This window comes from Phyllostomus discolor, chromosome 4 (assembly GCF_004126475.2).
Source record: "Phyllostomus discolor isolate MPI-MPIP mPhyDis1 chromosome 4, mPhyDis1.pri.v3, whole genome shotgun sequence".
NCBI classification, from domain to species: Eukaryota; Metazoa; Chordata; class Mammalia; order Chiroptera; family Phyllostomidae; genus Phyllostomus; species Phyllostomus discolor.
This window is the reverse complement of record NC_040906.2, coordinates 39,860,113-39,875,965: the sequence shown is the minus strand read 5'-3', so window position 1 is coordinate 39,875,965 and position 15,853 is coordinate 39,860,113.

Below are 15,853 nucleotides of genomic sequence, written 5' to 3'. Positions count from 1 at the left end.
GCAACCTGGCTGGCAAGTGGGCCGCCATCTGCTCGTGTGCCCCATTGATCTATCTGTTCTGCTATTGTCACCTCCCAGCTTCTCAGAAAACCTTCTCTCTTTTGCTCTTTTTCAAGCATGAATAATCACATAAGTGGCAATCCATTTGGAAAGGTTTCCCACCCCTGAATGAAACATATTCTGTACAAAACAATTATGGGTTGTTCCCTTCACATGTGAAAAAATGGGACCTGGTAGGTCAGCTGCCAATAACATCATTCATTGGACATCTATAGAACACCCAATGTGAGGTCACCTGAGAACCCCTAATTGATAAGAGTAAGCAGAACGGGAACCAAAATTTCTCCCTTGTTACTGAAAAGGTTGTCAAGTATAAGAGCCAAATACACAGCAGAAGATCTCTTAAATGCTATTCAGCAAATATTTAAACTGATTCTTCTGTCATATAGATTTCTGTTGAATTTTTACCTTCTTCTCTGTAATTTTCCATATTTAGTTCTTTAAATATAATGAAACTGTTCCATTCCTATGTAAATAATAAAGACATTCATTTTGAAAACTGCAGGCTGTGATTTTAAAAATATTTTAATGCAAATGTGGGGTATTTGAATGTACTTAAATGTGTGCAATGCAGTTCAAACTGCTAGTAAGCTTCTTCCCAAATTACAACATATGTTTGGACAATCAGGAGCTAGGGAGTAATTACAATCTTCATCTCATGTGGTTCCAGATCCCAGCCCACTTCTGTGTATAGGACCACTCCACAGCCATCACACACACACACATACACACACACACACACACACACACACACTCCTCTCCATGTGAGGACTAGTTTCCACTCTATTTGTGTGATTTCTGCAGACAAAGAAAAATAAAACATTACACACTCATCTCTGGGAGGTCCTACATTATCATTTGTACTATCCCATCATTTCCATCATTCCCATCATTCCGACAATCTTCAGTAATCAGACCAGAAAAGACTTACAAATTGGCTTCATTTTTTTCAAGGTTTTTTCAAGTCTACTAAGGAACCCACTGAAGTTCCTAAGGGCAGGCATTGTAGGGCCATATGAATCAGGCTAGTGAGAAGGACTAAATTTCCAAGGTCCTCACTAGTCATTTTTTAGCTCTTTCTCCTGCCACAGTCTGGGGTTGAATTCTAGTCCTTACACTTACTAAATACAGTATGGGAGTACAGGATACTTACTTGGGCACATGACTTAATATCAATGTGTCTCACTCATTTCCTCACCTGTGAAATGGGATCTTTTCTGAAGTTGGGAAGATTAAATGAGAAAACTGAAACTTTCTAGCATGATATCTTACCTTCACAGGGAGGAATTGAATAAACGTTTCCAGGCTTCACTTACTGCCTTACATTCTCCATTCTTTCTTTATTTTCTTACCTACTATCCTTGCATTTCTTATTTAGTTCCTCTATTCTACTGCCTCCCTTTCCTGTTTTTCTCCCTTCCCCTCTTTGTCCACTCCCACACCATTATGCAGCCTTCATACCACATTGTTTTCCTGGAAAAGTTCTAATCCAAGCTCATGGGTCCCTGACTATCTGGTACAAACTCCTCCTAACAACTTTCCCAGAAAGTATAGGCAATACAATGGGAATATAAAGGCTGGAGGCTAGACTTGACATTCCATAGACCCTGCAGTAACTACATTTCACACTGCAAATCACATTTATCTCTGCAGAGTTAAAGGGAAAGCTGACATTGTCTTGCTCTTATTCAAGACATAACTAAGGAAAAATAATATCTGTGAGATCTTGGCTTATGATATAAAACTATTATCAAATTTGAGCTATTTGACACATAACTATTAACCATGTGAACAATAAATATATGCATATAATTAATGACTGATTAATGTGCTTGTTCAAAATGAATGTACTACCAATCTTGCCTGCACATGGTTCACAGAGTATGATCTTCTGCCCGAACTTAAAATGGCTGTAAGAAATTTTAGTTAGAATGTCTAGCTTCTATCCTACTTCTACCACTAGCTAGCTTTGTCACCTCAAGTTAATACTCAAATATCTTTGGCCCTTGATTCCCTCATTTATTAAAAGACAAATTGGAGCTATGCAATCCAAAAAGCCTTCTCTGCCCATGAATGCAGTAGAATAGTTCATTCTTGCCTCTGATTTGCATGAATAAGATGATGACAGTGTGAGCTACATAGAATTTCATTAAAGAATCATTGATCACCCTGGCTGGTGTAGCTCAGTGGATTGAGCATGGGCTGCAAACCAAAGTGTTGCAGGTTCGATTCCCAGTCAGGTCACATGCCTGGGTTGCAGGCCACGGCCCCCAGCAACCACACATTGATGTTTCTCTCTCTCTCTCTTTCTCCCTGCCTTCCCTCTCTAAAAATAAATAAATAAAATCTTTAAAAAAAAACAATTCACACACACAAAAAAAGAATCATTGATCTGATCCTTGCTTGTAGCTCCCGGGCAGGAAATGATAGTTTAGTGCCTCTTCTTTTTTGAGAATAACCACATAATAACCCAAAGCATCACAATCAATTACTCACTGGAAACTCTGCCTGTCTTCTTAGTGCTCATTATCCATACTCAAATGAAAAGCAATAGTATCTGTGAATAAACATCTCTTTGGTTTATTGTTAATTTCTATTAAAACATACATGATAAATACAAAAGAGAGGCAAAGTAGACAGCTATTTGATAGTCAACCTTCTGTCAGAAATCATTCACACCAATTAACTAGAATGCTGAGGTGTTCCATTTGTTTTTAAACCTAGCCCAGTAGGTTTAAAATTTCAGGAAACAGTATTTGTGTTCTACTAAACTCAAGGAAAATTAAGTTTTTCCAAATGTCCCTAAGAAATGTAATAACATTTTGCTTAAAATAACCATTCATTTATTTGTTCAACATTTAATGACCATTTATGACTGTGTCAAGAGCTAAGGACACCTATATGAATAAGATAAATTCCTTGCCCTATGGAAGTATATGGTTCAGTAAAAGAGGCAGATAAGTGTCCAGATCTTGACAATTCAATTTGACAGTAGAAATGTTCACAGGGCAGAATGGTAAGTGCCTGGAAATCAAGGAATTATTCTTAAAGAATGGACTAGCACAGTGCCTGGCGCACAGTTAATGCATAGCAAGCATTTCTGAATAATGAGTTGATTTTTGAGCTGGGAGTGTAAAGGATACATACAGACTTGAAGACAAGATAGGGAAGGACATTTAAATAGAGGACATAATTTCTGCAAAAAAATGTTTTACTATTGCACCTTGAGAAATGCAATACTTTAGTGACATAAATGAATCCAAAGAAATAAATGGAGTCTGACCACTAGCAGCCTTGTATGTCAAGGTAATAAGTTTGAGTTTTATCCTGATGGAGATTGGATCATATTTGTATTTTAGAAAAATGACTTTAAGAGAATTTTTGGAAGAAAAAGACAGGATGCAGGTAAACATGTCAAAAAGTATATAATTATTTATGGAAAGAGGGCCTGAAATACAGCCCTTCCAGGAAGCAAAAAAAAAAAGAGAGAGAGGTACATTGGAAACAATTTGGGAGGTGAAAGTTGATCAGTAACAGAAGAAAAAGGGAAGCATCCAGAAAAATTCCCATGGCCAAAATCAAAGGTGGGTAGGATCAAGGATGGGAAGTGGAGATGACGGTGGAGGGAGGGGAGTAGGGGGTAGAATGTAGAAAACCTTACTTAAACAACAATAGAAAATATAGAAAAAATAAAAATAAAACTTAAAAAAGAAAGAAAAATTCCTAGGGTACTTATTGGCTTGGAAAAAAAATCAGTTAACCGGTACACCAAATACTGAAAATTTAAAAGAAAATTCACCAGAAAAGAAAGAGAATATACCAACTTTTGAACATGTTAAGTTTCAAATATTTAATATTTGTGTAATATCTAGGAATTGTACATTTAGCTTACAGGAAAAAGTGGATATCACACTAAAGACAAACTCTGCTAAACATAAAGACTTGGAAACATCATTTTTCAAATAGTAGCTGAATTTTTAGACATTAATGAAATCAACTACGAATAGTATAAAAAGAAGAAAGTACAGGTGAGATTCCAGAAAAGGTCAATACATAAGAAAGGGAAAGGTTAACGAAAGAATAGTATGCTGAAGTCAAAGACAAATGTGAGAAGACCCCAAAAATGAAGGTGTTACAGAGGGAAGAGAGAAAGGAGTGTTTAAAGAAAGAAATCATCATTTATTGATCACCATATGAGGGGGGAAAAAACAAGATTCCTGAAAATTTACATTTTTATGCACTAGTCTAAAATGCAAAAAGAAGATAGTATTCTTCATGGCTTTGACAGTAGAGGACTAAAAACCAGTGAAGGCAGTGTTGGTGTGCCATCAACAAGAAAATAAACAGTCACAAAGAGAAATAATTTATCCACAAATTGTCCCCCCAACAGAGAAAATGTGGCACTTGGCTGATTTCACACAGTATTCACAAAGGGAAGGAGAGGCTCAGACCTGAGCAAAGTACAGTCAGGTCCACCTTGTGGAATACGGTAATGCCACAGTACCCTAGCCACACAAATAGGCTACAACTGCAAGGAAACCACTCATCCATGCCCTCCCTCTCCTACTAATGCATTTTCCACACTACTGTCAGATTATATTTTTAAAGCTTGGATCCCTTTATTTTCTCACCAAACTCAAACCAATTTTATGGTCGTCCACTGTCTCTAGAAGTCTGAACATCACAGCCAGTTATTCAAGTCTATTAACAATGTTTTCCTAAATTTATCTTTATTTTTATCACACACACAGATTTTCAGTCCAACTAAAATCATCTTGGCTCCATGTAGACACTCTGAGTTTCCACTACAATCTTCCTTACATTTTTATATGGAATTCCCTTTTCCCAAGTCCTCTTGTGCTTCAAGTCCTTTTTAAATATCACTTCCTCCTAAAACCTGTTCCTAATTCCACATTTCCTTGTCAGGTCTCTCTCTCCTTTAAACAACCACTACTAGCTTTAAATTCATCTTTGTATACCATGCAAAAAAGAACCGTTAAAGCCTTGAACTCAATAGTTTTATATAATAGAGAATATAATATAATGAATCCTCTCTTCTTAGAATAACATTCCTGGTATTTAAATAAATTTATTCCAAGCACATTTTTCATCATTTGGCTCATATTCATATTCACTTTGGTATTGTGAATGAAAAACAAAAATCAATTTTATGTCCTGTAAGTTTCTCTTGCATTAGGATGCCTATAACTTAGAATAAAATGTCTTTTGTCAATTCAGAACTGCTACTTATTAACAAAATCATTTTGAATAACCATTATCCATGTAACAACATTAACTAAATGCTTGAGGTAAATATAATCAACTCATTAAAATCATATCACTGACTTACATACTGCATACTTATTCATATATTATGGTGTTTTGCAGTAAAACATGATGAAAATTTCTAGTGTCCAATAGTATAATCAGCCATTCCAGACTGTTTCCACTCTGATCTGAAGTATGTTGTCACTAATTAAAATTCATACTGATAATCTCTCCTTGGACCATTAATGTCATACTAAACATTTGATTAATTGCTCTATAAAAGCGTGCTTTCCCCATAGCTCTCAACATTTGGCTGGAGTAAAATATTTCTACTAATGGCTATATTAAAATTAAATATTATAGATCTAAACTAGATAAATTTCCAAAGGCATTCTTATTTCTATAAAATGTATTTTGACCCCAGAACAATTTTCGGCTCTATGCAAAATAGTATCTTTGTGAAAGCTTGCTTCCTCCAACCCATGGAAGTTCTTGGAGAGTACAGTTACAACATGCTGTTTGCAGGCTATCTGAGTGAAGATGTTGATAAGAAAATGAGAGATGTAGATGTGGAGCTTGGGAGTGAAAGTGGATAAGGATTTAAATGTATTAATCACTCACAATGAAGAGATCATTGGGAGGTGGGGGAAAGCAGTGGGGGCAAATGGAGACAACTTGAACAACAATAAAAAGAAAGAAAGAGATCATTGGAGTTACTGAAACCATATGATAGTGGGACAATTAGTGTGGAAGAATGTATAAAAACTGATGGAAAAAACCTGTCAAACACAGTTTGTGGAAAGGTAGAAGAAAGACAACACATAAAAAATATTAAAAAGGTGGGAAACAAAATAGAAAGTCTTGAATGGCAGGAGAGGAAAAAGTTTTAAGAGGACAATAAAGTATAATTATGCAGTCATGGATGACTAAGGAAAGAATGGTTTCCTAGAGTGGCATAGGGAGAAGATTGAGTGACTGGAATATAGATTTTTCTTTTGGAAAGAGAAGTAGTAAAAGGAAAAATAGAAGGAACATAACTCAAAAATGTATTTAATGTGAAGAAACTTTTTAAATTTTGGCTTTTAGTTTGCTTTTCTGTTTCTGTTTTGTACTTATTATTGTTTGTTCAATTGTTGTACCATTTCAACCACTTTTGTTTTGATTCAGTTATATGTATATCTTTAAGTTCCTCTTATTTTCTCCTTAATTCACACCAGTTCCTACAACTTCCATCCCTACAACACCTCTGAGACTCTTGCCATTGAGATAGATTTTTTATATCCATGCTACTAAATGTCAGAGATCACTCCTCTGTTTTACTGTATTTGAAATTGTATTTAAAACAGGCAATCCATGTGTTCTACAGTGTTGTTCAAGTCTGCTATTTTCTTACTGATTTTCTGTCTGGATGATCTATCCATTATTGAAAGTGGGGATTAAAGTCTCCTTCTATTATTGTATTGCTGTCTATTTCTCCCTTTAGATCTGTCAATGTTCGCTTTATTTATGTAGGTTTTCTGATGTTGGGTGCATATATATTTATAATTGTTATATCTTCATGTTGAATTGGCCCTTTTATTAACATGGAATGATCTTTTTCTCTTATAACAGTTTTGTCTCAAAGTCTATTGACAAAATGAAGAGACAACCTATAGAATGAAGGAAAATATTTGCAAATCATGTATCTAATATAGGCTAATATTCAAAATACATAAAAAATTCCTACAGCTCAATAGCAAATGTAATAATGATAATAATTAACAATGACAACTTGATTTAAAAATGGGCAAAGGACCTCAATAGCTATTTCTCCAAAGAAGACAGACATATTAATGGCCAATAGATATAAGATGGTGCTCAACATCACTAATCAGGGAAATGTAAATCAAAACAATAATGGTATATCACCTCACCTGTAAGAGTGGCTGTCATCAGAAAAGAAAAAAAGAAAAGAATCAGTAAGTGTTAGGATTTGGCGAAAAGCAAACCCTTGAGCTTTCGTTAGTGGGAATTTGAATTGGTGCAGCCACTATTGAAAGAGTATGGAGGTACCTCAAAAAATTAAAAATAGAACTATCACATGGTCCAGAAATCTCACTTCAATGTACATATCCAAAGGAATTAAAATTCAGATCTTGTAAGTATCGGCATTCCCATGTTCATTGTGTCATTATTCACAATAGCTGAGATATGAAAGCAACCTAAACTTCCATCAACAGATGAATGGATGAAGAAAATGTAATAGATAGATGATGGATGGATGGATAGATAGATAGATAGATAGATGATAGCTGATAGGTAGGTAGATAGATAGATAAATTTAGTCTTTAAAAAAAGGAAATCCTATCATCTGCATAATGAAGGGATGAACATGGACTACATTATGGTAACAAGCCAGATACATAGAGACAAACACTACATGATATCAATTGCATAAGGGAGCTAAAGTAGTCAAACTCATAAAAACAGAGGGTAGAATGACAGTTGTCAGGGACTAGAATTAGGGGAAAATATGGGAGTATTAGCTGAATGGTACTCAGCTCAGTATATATGATGAATAAGGTCTAGGTATTTGTATAGCACAGTACCTACAGTTAATAATGCTGCATTGTAGACTTAAAATTTTGCCAAGAGGGTAGATCTTGTGTTTTGTATTCTTAAAATAAGTAGATAAATGGGCAACACTCTGAACCCAGAAACTGTGGTTACTGATATATATGTAATTATATATATATATATATATATATATATATATATATATATCAGTAACCACATATATATATATATATCAGTAACCACATATATATATATATATGTTCTCTTACCATTCTCATGTTTCTTTGATATAAATTGGCAAAACCTTATCATTTGTGGGCAAATTTTGTATCTCTGCCTAGTTCACACTGTATATTCATCTTCCTGTCATCTATAGGGCTTTTAGTCTAATTACAGGTCTAGAAGAAATGAGTGAAAGTGGAACATAATTTTCAGGATGACCAGCAATTTTCAGAAAGATGATTACTTCAGGGAAGCTCATCAGAGAGGTTCTTCATGCAAGAGGAGGCTAATCTCAGACAATGGAGAAAGACTGCTTCTATTGTCAAAGGAGGCCCAGAGGAATTTGACAAACTTCAACCTGAAATCATTCAACCAGAGCATTCTTAAAAATGTATTGTAGTTCCCAGCCTTGGAAGGAAATGATGATGGTGCTGAGCTGACAACAGACAACCCAGCACATGTTGTAACAAGTTATTTATTGAATGATTTTCAAGCACAATGGTCACCTTAAATTTTCCCATTTCAACCTATACCTAATTTCCATTTCATTTATGGGTGTGAGCAAAATTAGGACTTTGTCCTGTTTGTTAAAATACAAATTTATAGTTTAATAAAATGTTAATTTAAATGAATCAGTGAGATGCCATCTTGATCGAGTTTTAAAGAGAAGACAAAAGAACAGAGAACACAAGAATATTAAGTTCCTGATAGAAATCAAAATAACAAGACAGGGAGAAAAGAGACAAGATATTCAGAGAAAGTAACTATAGTTTTGCCGAAAGGTGGCCTAAATAAAGTGAGAGGGGGATTATGTTTGATGTCCATGGTAAAACACATAGAATAATTTTAAGTATCCTTATTAAATTGTCATAATAAAAGTATTAGTTTAAAAAAGAGTTCATTTTAAAAAGAAATAAACATTTCATTTTGTTTTACAATATAGCTTTTAAACATTGGAACATAAAAACAAGCAAATTTACCATAGAAGAAATTGTGTATTTTTTAATTATATTTTATTGATTATGCTATTACAGTAATCCCATTTTTTTCTCCCTTTTATACCCCTCCTCCCTGTACCTCCCCTGCCACCAGCATTCTCTCCCTTTAGCTATGTCCACCGGTTGTACATATAAGTTCTTTGGCTTCTCCATTTCCTGTACTATTTTTAACTTTACCCTGTGTATTTTGTATGTGCCAATTATGCTTCTTATTCCCTGTAACTTTTCCCCCATTCTCCCTTCTCCTTCTCCCCGCTAATAACCCTCCATTTGATCTCCATTTCTTTGGTTCTGTTCTTGTTCTAGTTGTTTGCTTAGTTTGCTTTTGATTTTGTTTTTTAGGTTCAGTTGTTGATAGTTGTGTTTGTTGTCATTTTATTGTTTGTAGTTTTGATTTTCTCCTATTTCTTACAGAAGTCGTTTTAACATTTCGTATAAGGCCTGGATGATGATGAACTCCTTTACCTTGACCTTATCTGGGACACACTTTATCTGCCCTTCCATTCTAAATGATAACTTTGCTGGATAGAGTAATCTTGGATATAGGTCCTTGCCTTTCATGACTTCCAATACTTCTTTCAGTTCCTTCTTGCATGTAAGGTTTCTTTTGAGAAATCAGCTGACAGTCTTATAGGCACTCCTTTATAGGTAACTCTCTCCTTTCCTCTTGCTACTTTTAAGATTCTCTCCTTATCTTTAATCTTGGGTAATTATATCATTATATGCCCTGGTGTGTTTCTCTTTAGGTCCAACTTCTTTGGGACTCTGAGCTTCCTGGACTTCCTGGAAGTCTGCTTCCTTCACCATATTGGGGAAGTTTCCTTTTCTTTCTTTCTTTCTTTTTTTGTAAGTTTGGAGATTTTTTAATTTTTATATTTATCTTTTTAAATATTTTTATCATTGTTCAAGTACAATTGTCTCCATTTTCCCCACACAACTCTCCCCCGCTGCACACATCCCCACTGCCCACCCTTGATCCTACTTACTCCCTTTGGCTTTGTCCATGGGTCCTGTGTACATGTTCCTTAACAACCCTTCCCCTTCTTTCCACCATTACCCCCTCCTCTTTCACCTGTGCTTACTTGTCAGCTTGTTCTTTATTTCCATGTCTCTGATTATATTTTGTTTTCTTTTGTTGATTAGGTTCCACTTATAGGTGAGATCATATGGTATTTGTCTTTCACTGCCTGGCTTCTTTTACTTAGCATAATGCTCTCCAGATCCATCCATGCTGCTGTGAAAAGTAGGAGCTCCTTCTTTCATTCTGCTGCACAGTATTCCATTGTGCAAATGTATGACAGTTTTTTGATCCACTCATTTACTGATGGGCACTTAGGCTGTTTCCAGCATGTGGCTATTGTAAATAATGCTGCTATGAACACTGGGATGCCTAGGTTCTTTTGGATTGGTGTTTCAGGATTCCTGGTGTATAATCCAAGCAGTGGAATCACTGGATCAAAAGGCAGTTCCATTTTTAGTTTTCTGAGGAAATCCCATACTGTTTTCCATAGTGGCTTGCACCAGTCTGCAGTCCCACCAACAGTGCACTAGGGTCCCCTTTTCTCCACAACCTTGCCAGCATTTGTTGTTCATCGATTTGTTTATGATGGCCATTCTGACTGGTGTGAAGTGGTATCTCATTGTGGGTTTGATTTGCATCTCTCTGAGGGCTTGTGATGCTGAGCATCCTTTCATATGTCTATGGGTCTTCCATATGTCCTCCTTGGAGAAGTGTCTGCTCAGGTCCTTTGCCCATTTTTTAATTGGGTTGTTTGTCTTCCTGGAGTGGAGTTGTGTGTGTTCAAACCTTTGTCCAAGGCATCACTAGCAAATGTTTTCCCACACAATTGGTTCCCTTGTCATTTTACTGATGTTTTCTTTAGCCACGTCAAGCTTTTTATTTTGATGTAGTCCCATTTGTTTATTCTTTTCTTTCTGTCCCTTGTCTAAGGGACATATCAGTGAAAATATTGCTGTGTGGAATATCTGACATTTTCCTGTCTATGTTCTCCTCTAAGACTTTTATGGTGTCATTCATGATTTATATTTAAGCCTTTTATCCACCTTGAGTTTATTTTTGTGTATGGTATAAGTTGGTGGTCAAGTTTTCTTATTATTTCAGGTAAGTTTTCAATTTCATGCTCTTCCTCTTCTCCTTCTGGCACCCCTATGATTCAAATATTGGAGAGTTTAAAGTTGCCCCAGAGGTTCCTAAGCCCCTCCTCATTTTTTTGAATTCTTGTTTCTTCGTTCTGTTCCATTTGAATATTTATTTCTTCCTTCTGTTCCAAATCATTGATTGGAGTTCTGGTGTCCTTCCCTTCACTGTTGGTTCCCTGTATTTTCTTTATTTCACTTTGCACAGCCTTCACTTCTTCCTCTGTTTTCATCCATACTAAATCATTTCTGTGAGCATCCTGATTACCAGTGTTTTGAACTCTGCATCTGATAAGTTGCCTATTCCTTGTCACTCAGTTCCTTTCCAGGAGTTTTGATTTGTTCTTTCATTTGGGCCACATTTCTTTGTCTCAGTGCACCCATTACATTGTAAAGGACAGAGCCTTAGGTATTCACCAGGGCATGGTAACCTACTATGCTGCTTTGTGGTGCTGTATGTGGGGGAGGGATCAGAAAGGGAATAATGCCACTTGCTCAGCTCTCACCCTACTTTCAATCACTTATCCCACTACCCATAAGCAAATTGGGCCCTTCTGGTGCTGATTCCTGAATGGATGAGTTTGTGTACATTCTAGGACCCTGTAGGTCTCTCCAATAAACTCTTCTGTAAGTCTGGGAGTTTCTCCCACCACCACAACCCTCACAGGTTTCTATAGCCAGAGGTTCTGCAGCTTTAGTTTTCCACATTGGAATCCTGGGTTGTACAGTCTGTCTCACTCCCCAGTTGTTCCTCCCTGCTTATCAGCACACAAATATGGGACCACCTGATCCTCCAGCCACTGCTTTGCCACCCATCCTCTCTGAATGAGCATTACTTCTTTAACTCTTTGGGAGTCAGACTTCCATACAATTCAATTTTCTGGCAGTTCTGGTTGGTTTTTGTTTTTTAAGTTTTTAAGTTTTTGTTTTTTTGTGTTGTCCTTCTTTTGATCGTGCAAAGAAGCAAAGTGTATTTACCTATACCTCCACCTTGTCCAGAAATCCCCTACAATGATGATATTTTTGTCTTTATAACTCAAATTTGAATTCCATTTTGCTTCTTTTAATTATCTATAGGATGATTTTCCCCCTAATGATTCATTTAGAAAAATTTTCAATGGTTGGATTGTTTTTATGGCTCCTTCCTACTACAAGAAAGTAAATGTGATTTTTTTCCAGTAAAGTCATTTACCAGCTGTTTTTTTTCTTTCAAGGAAAGTCATTTGCCAGCTGTTAATTAGTAGAATTCAATTATCTGAGAGGTGACCACACAATTAGGAAAGCTGAATCTCTTGATGTGTTTATTAGGAGTATGAAAGATCTGATTTAAGATTGGACTAACACACACACACAAGTCAACAAAGTTCCCTAATTTCTTTCTTCTAGTTTATTATAAGAGACCCCAGGAGATATGAAAGAAATTGTAATCCCAAAAGAAAGTGTTGAGACAAAATTGCCTGCACGATATGAAAAAGATATCTCAGTAAGGGAAAAGAGGCAGGATTAGGATAAATAGCAGAGTTTTCATAACACCGAGTAGCTGAGACTAGTAAGTCCCTACTCACATATCATAGGAAGCACTGATGTAAAGTGCCTTTCAAGATACTAGCACTATGAACTGAGTTCATTGAAGAACATTATTTACCTGTACTCTGTCTGTGAATGTACTACGTAGAAAATAATGATGGAGATCAAAAATTTCAGTCTTACTGACAGTACCTAGGGATAATGCTGTAAGATTGTGCTGGCAACTTCATCTTAAATTTGTGCTTTCAATTGTTATAAATTTATTCAAAAAATAATACTTCAAGGCTGATGTATTTCAACTGGTCTCTTGGTAACTACTATAAGGAATATTGGGCAAAATCCTTTCAACTATTTTGTACATTTCATCTAGTAAATATTTATTATTTCCTAATATTAATGCATAAACCTGTCATCATACAGTTCCCCATACTGATCAAAATACACTCACTGGGACCTAGGATTAGATATATTCTATAAGCACAATAAATAGTAAATTAAGGTTTTAACACAACAGAAAATGAAAAATAGAAGAGCAGGCAAGAAATACATAATATAAAACAAAATAAAATGTATTAGCCTTAGTCACACTCTCAGGTAAAACATTTATTACCTTATAAGTGTATTCCCACCTCAATTTAATAATGTCATATAAAGAGAACACTGAAGCTTACCTAAGGGATAAGTTTACTTGGATAATTTCACCATCCCTAATGCATCAATTGCTCATTTAAAAACAATACTTTCCTCTGGAGAGGAAAGAATATAAGAAAATGATCAAACAACATAATAGACAAGTAGTATATTTGATAATTGTTATTTTTTAAATATGCCCTGCTTTAAAATTACATTTTTATCTTGCTGTTTTAAATAATCCTAAAGAATTAAATATCTCTCTTTGCTCTTATTGTCAAATTTTCTTAATATGGGGAGGGAAGTGGGGAGGGTTGGGTGGGTGGGCTGGATTGGGAGTAAAAGGAAGAAAACTCTACTTGAACAATGATTAAAATTTAAAAAATAAAATAAAATAAAATTCTTAATATGTCCTTAGCTCTCTTATGATAATGTTTGAAATTATTATAAAATTTTTAACAAGTACCCCTCTTGGACTCCATAATATATCTCTTCTTTATCTCTTAATACTGAAAAATCTGAACACTGAGAGAAATAAAAACCAAGTATTTGTATGGATGCTGAACACAGAGAAATGCAATCAAATTCCTCATCATTTAGCTGACACTCTCTTCTAGTGTTTTGAGAAAATTAAAGGCTATCTTACACTCTGGCTGATGAAAGGAAATTATGATAAGTGCTAGAATACAATTGTGTAAAGCACTAAGTGCTTATTAACTATCTAATGATGATTTCATAGTAACAATATTAGTCTACTTGTATTTTTTAATAAAACAAAAAAACCTGCTACCAACAAAGTTGTCCATTATGAACCTAAATATCTAGAAAATATGTCAGTCTACTAAAATCATATATAAAGATATATACATGCATATATACACAAGAATCATTAATTTTCAAAATACTTAACAATCAGAGATTTTGCATTTCTAAAAAAACTCCTAGATAATATCACTTTGATAGACTGAGCATCACATTACAAACAGCAAATTTCAATAGCCCTCTCTACATGCACTGTGTCAGAATCTTCATTTAGTAAGATCCCTAGTTAATTCATACACACATTAAAGTTTGAGAAGCACAGCCATCAAATGAGAAACCAGGACCACATATAGTAAGGAATGATTATTATTTTTAATTTTTCTTGGTCCCTTAAGAGTAGGGTCTGATTTACCTTGTGTTTATGGTCAACTTCTATTTTGATTCATCAGTCTGATTATCTTATAGACATGCCATATTGGTTGTTAAGTAACTTGAATATTACTCCTGGTTTCTATGAATATATGCATATGTTTATCTATATATGCCATCTTAATTGAATTGTGGACCCAAAACTAGCTTTCAAAAATAAAGATGAAATAGAGACTTTTTGAAACAAACCAAAGCTGGGAGATTTCATTGCAATGCCACCAACCTGGAATAGAATAAATATTAAAGAAAGTTCTTCATGTGTCTGTTATGCTAATACAAGTCTGTTCAATGTCTATACCCATTCTTTTGATTATAGTGGCCTTATAATATAGTTTGATATCAGGTATTGTGATCCTTCCTATTTTATTCTTCTTTCTCAAAATTGCAGAGGTTATTTGGGGTTTTTTACAGTTCCATAGAAATTTTTGTAATATTAGTTCTATATCTGTAAAAAAATATCACCAGTATTTTAGTAAGGATTGTGTTGAATCTATAGATTTTGGGGGGGTAGGATGAACATTTTAATGATGTTAATTCTTCCAATCCATGAAAATGGTTTATGCTTCCATTTATTTGTCTTCCTTAATTTCTTTCTTCAGTCTTCTATAGTTTTCTGAATAGTTATTTTACCTCCTTAGTTAAGTTATTCACAGGTACTTTATTTTTCTTGTTGCTATAGTAAGTGGAATTCCCCTCCCCCTCAATTTCTGTTTCTGATATTTCATTGTTAATGTACAAAAATGCCTTCAATTTCTGAATATTGACTTTGTATCCTGCTATTTTGCCAAATTCACTTACGAGATCAAGTAGTCTTTTTGGTGGAGTCTACAGGCTTTTCTGTGTACACTACCACTGCATCTGCAAACAATGACAGTTTTACTTCCTCTTTTCCAATACAGATGCCTTTTATTTCTGTTTTTTGTCTGATCACTGTGGCTAGAACTTCAATACTGTGTTGAACAGAAGTAGTAAAAATGTACACCCTTGTCTTGTTCCTGATCTAGTAGGAAAGCTTTTAGTTTTTGCCCACTGACTATGATCCTGACTGTAAGAATAGACACATAGATCAATAGAACAGAATAGAGAGCCCAGAGATAAACTGATGTCTCTATGGTCAATTAATATTTGACAAAGGGGGCAGGAGCATAAAATGGAATAAAAGTCACCTCTTTAATGAGTGGTGCTGGGAGATCTGGAAAGGTACATGCAAAAAAAATGAAACTAGAAACTAGACAACCAACTTA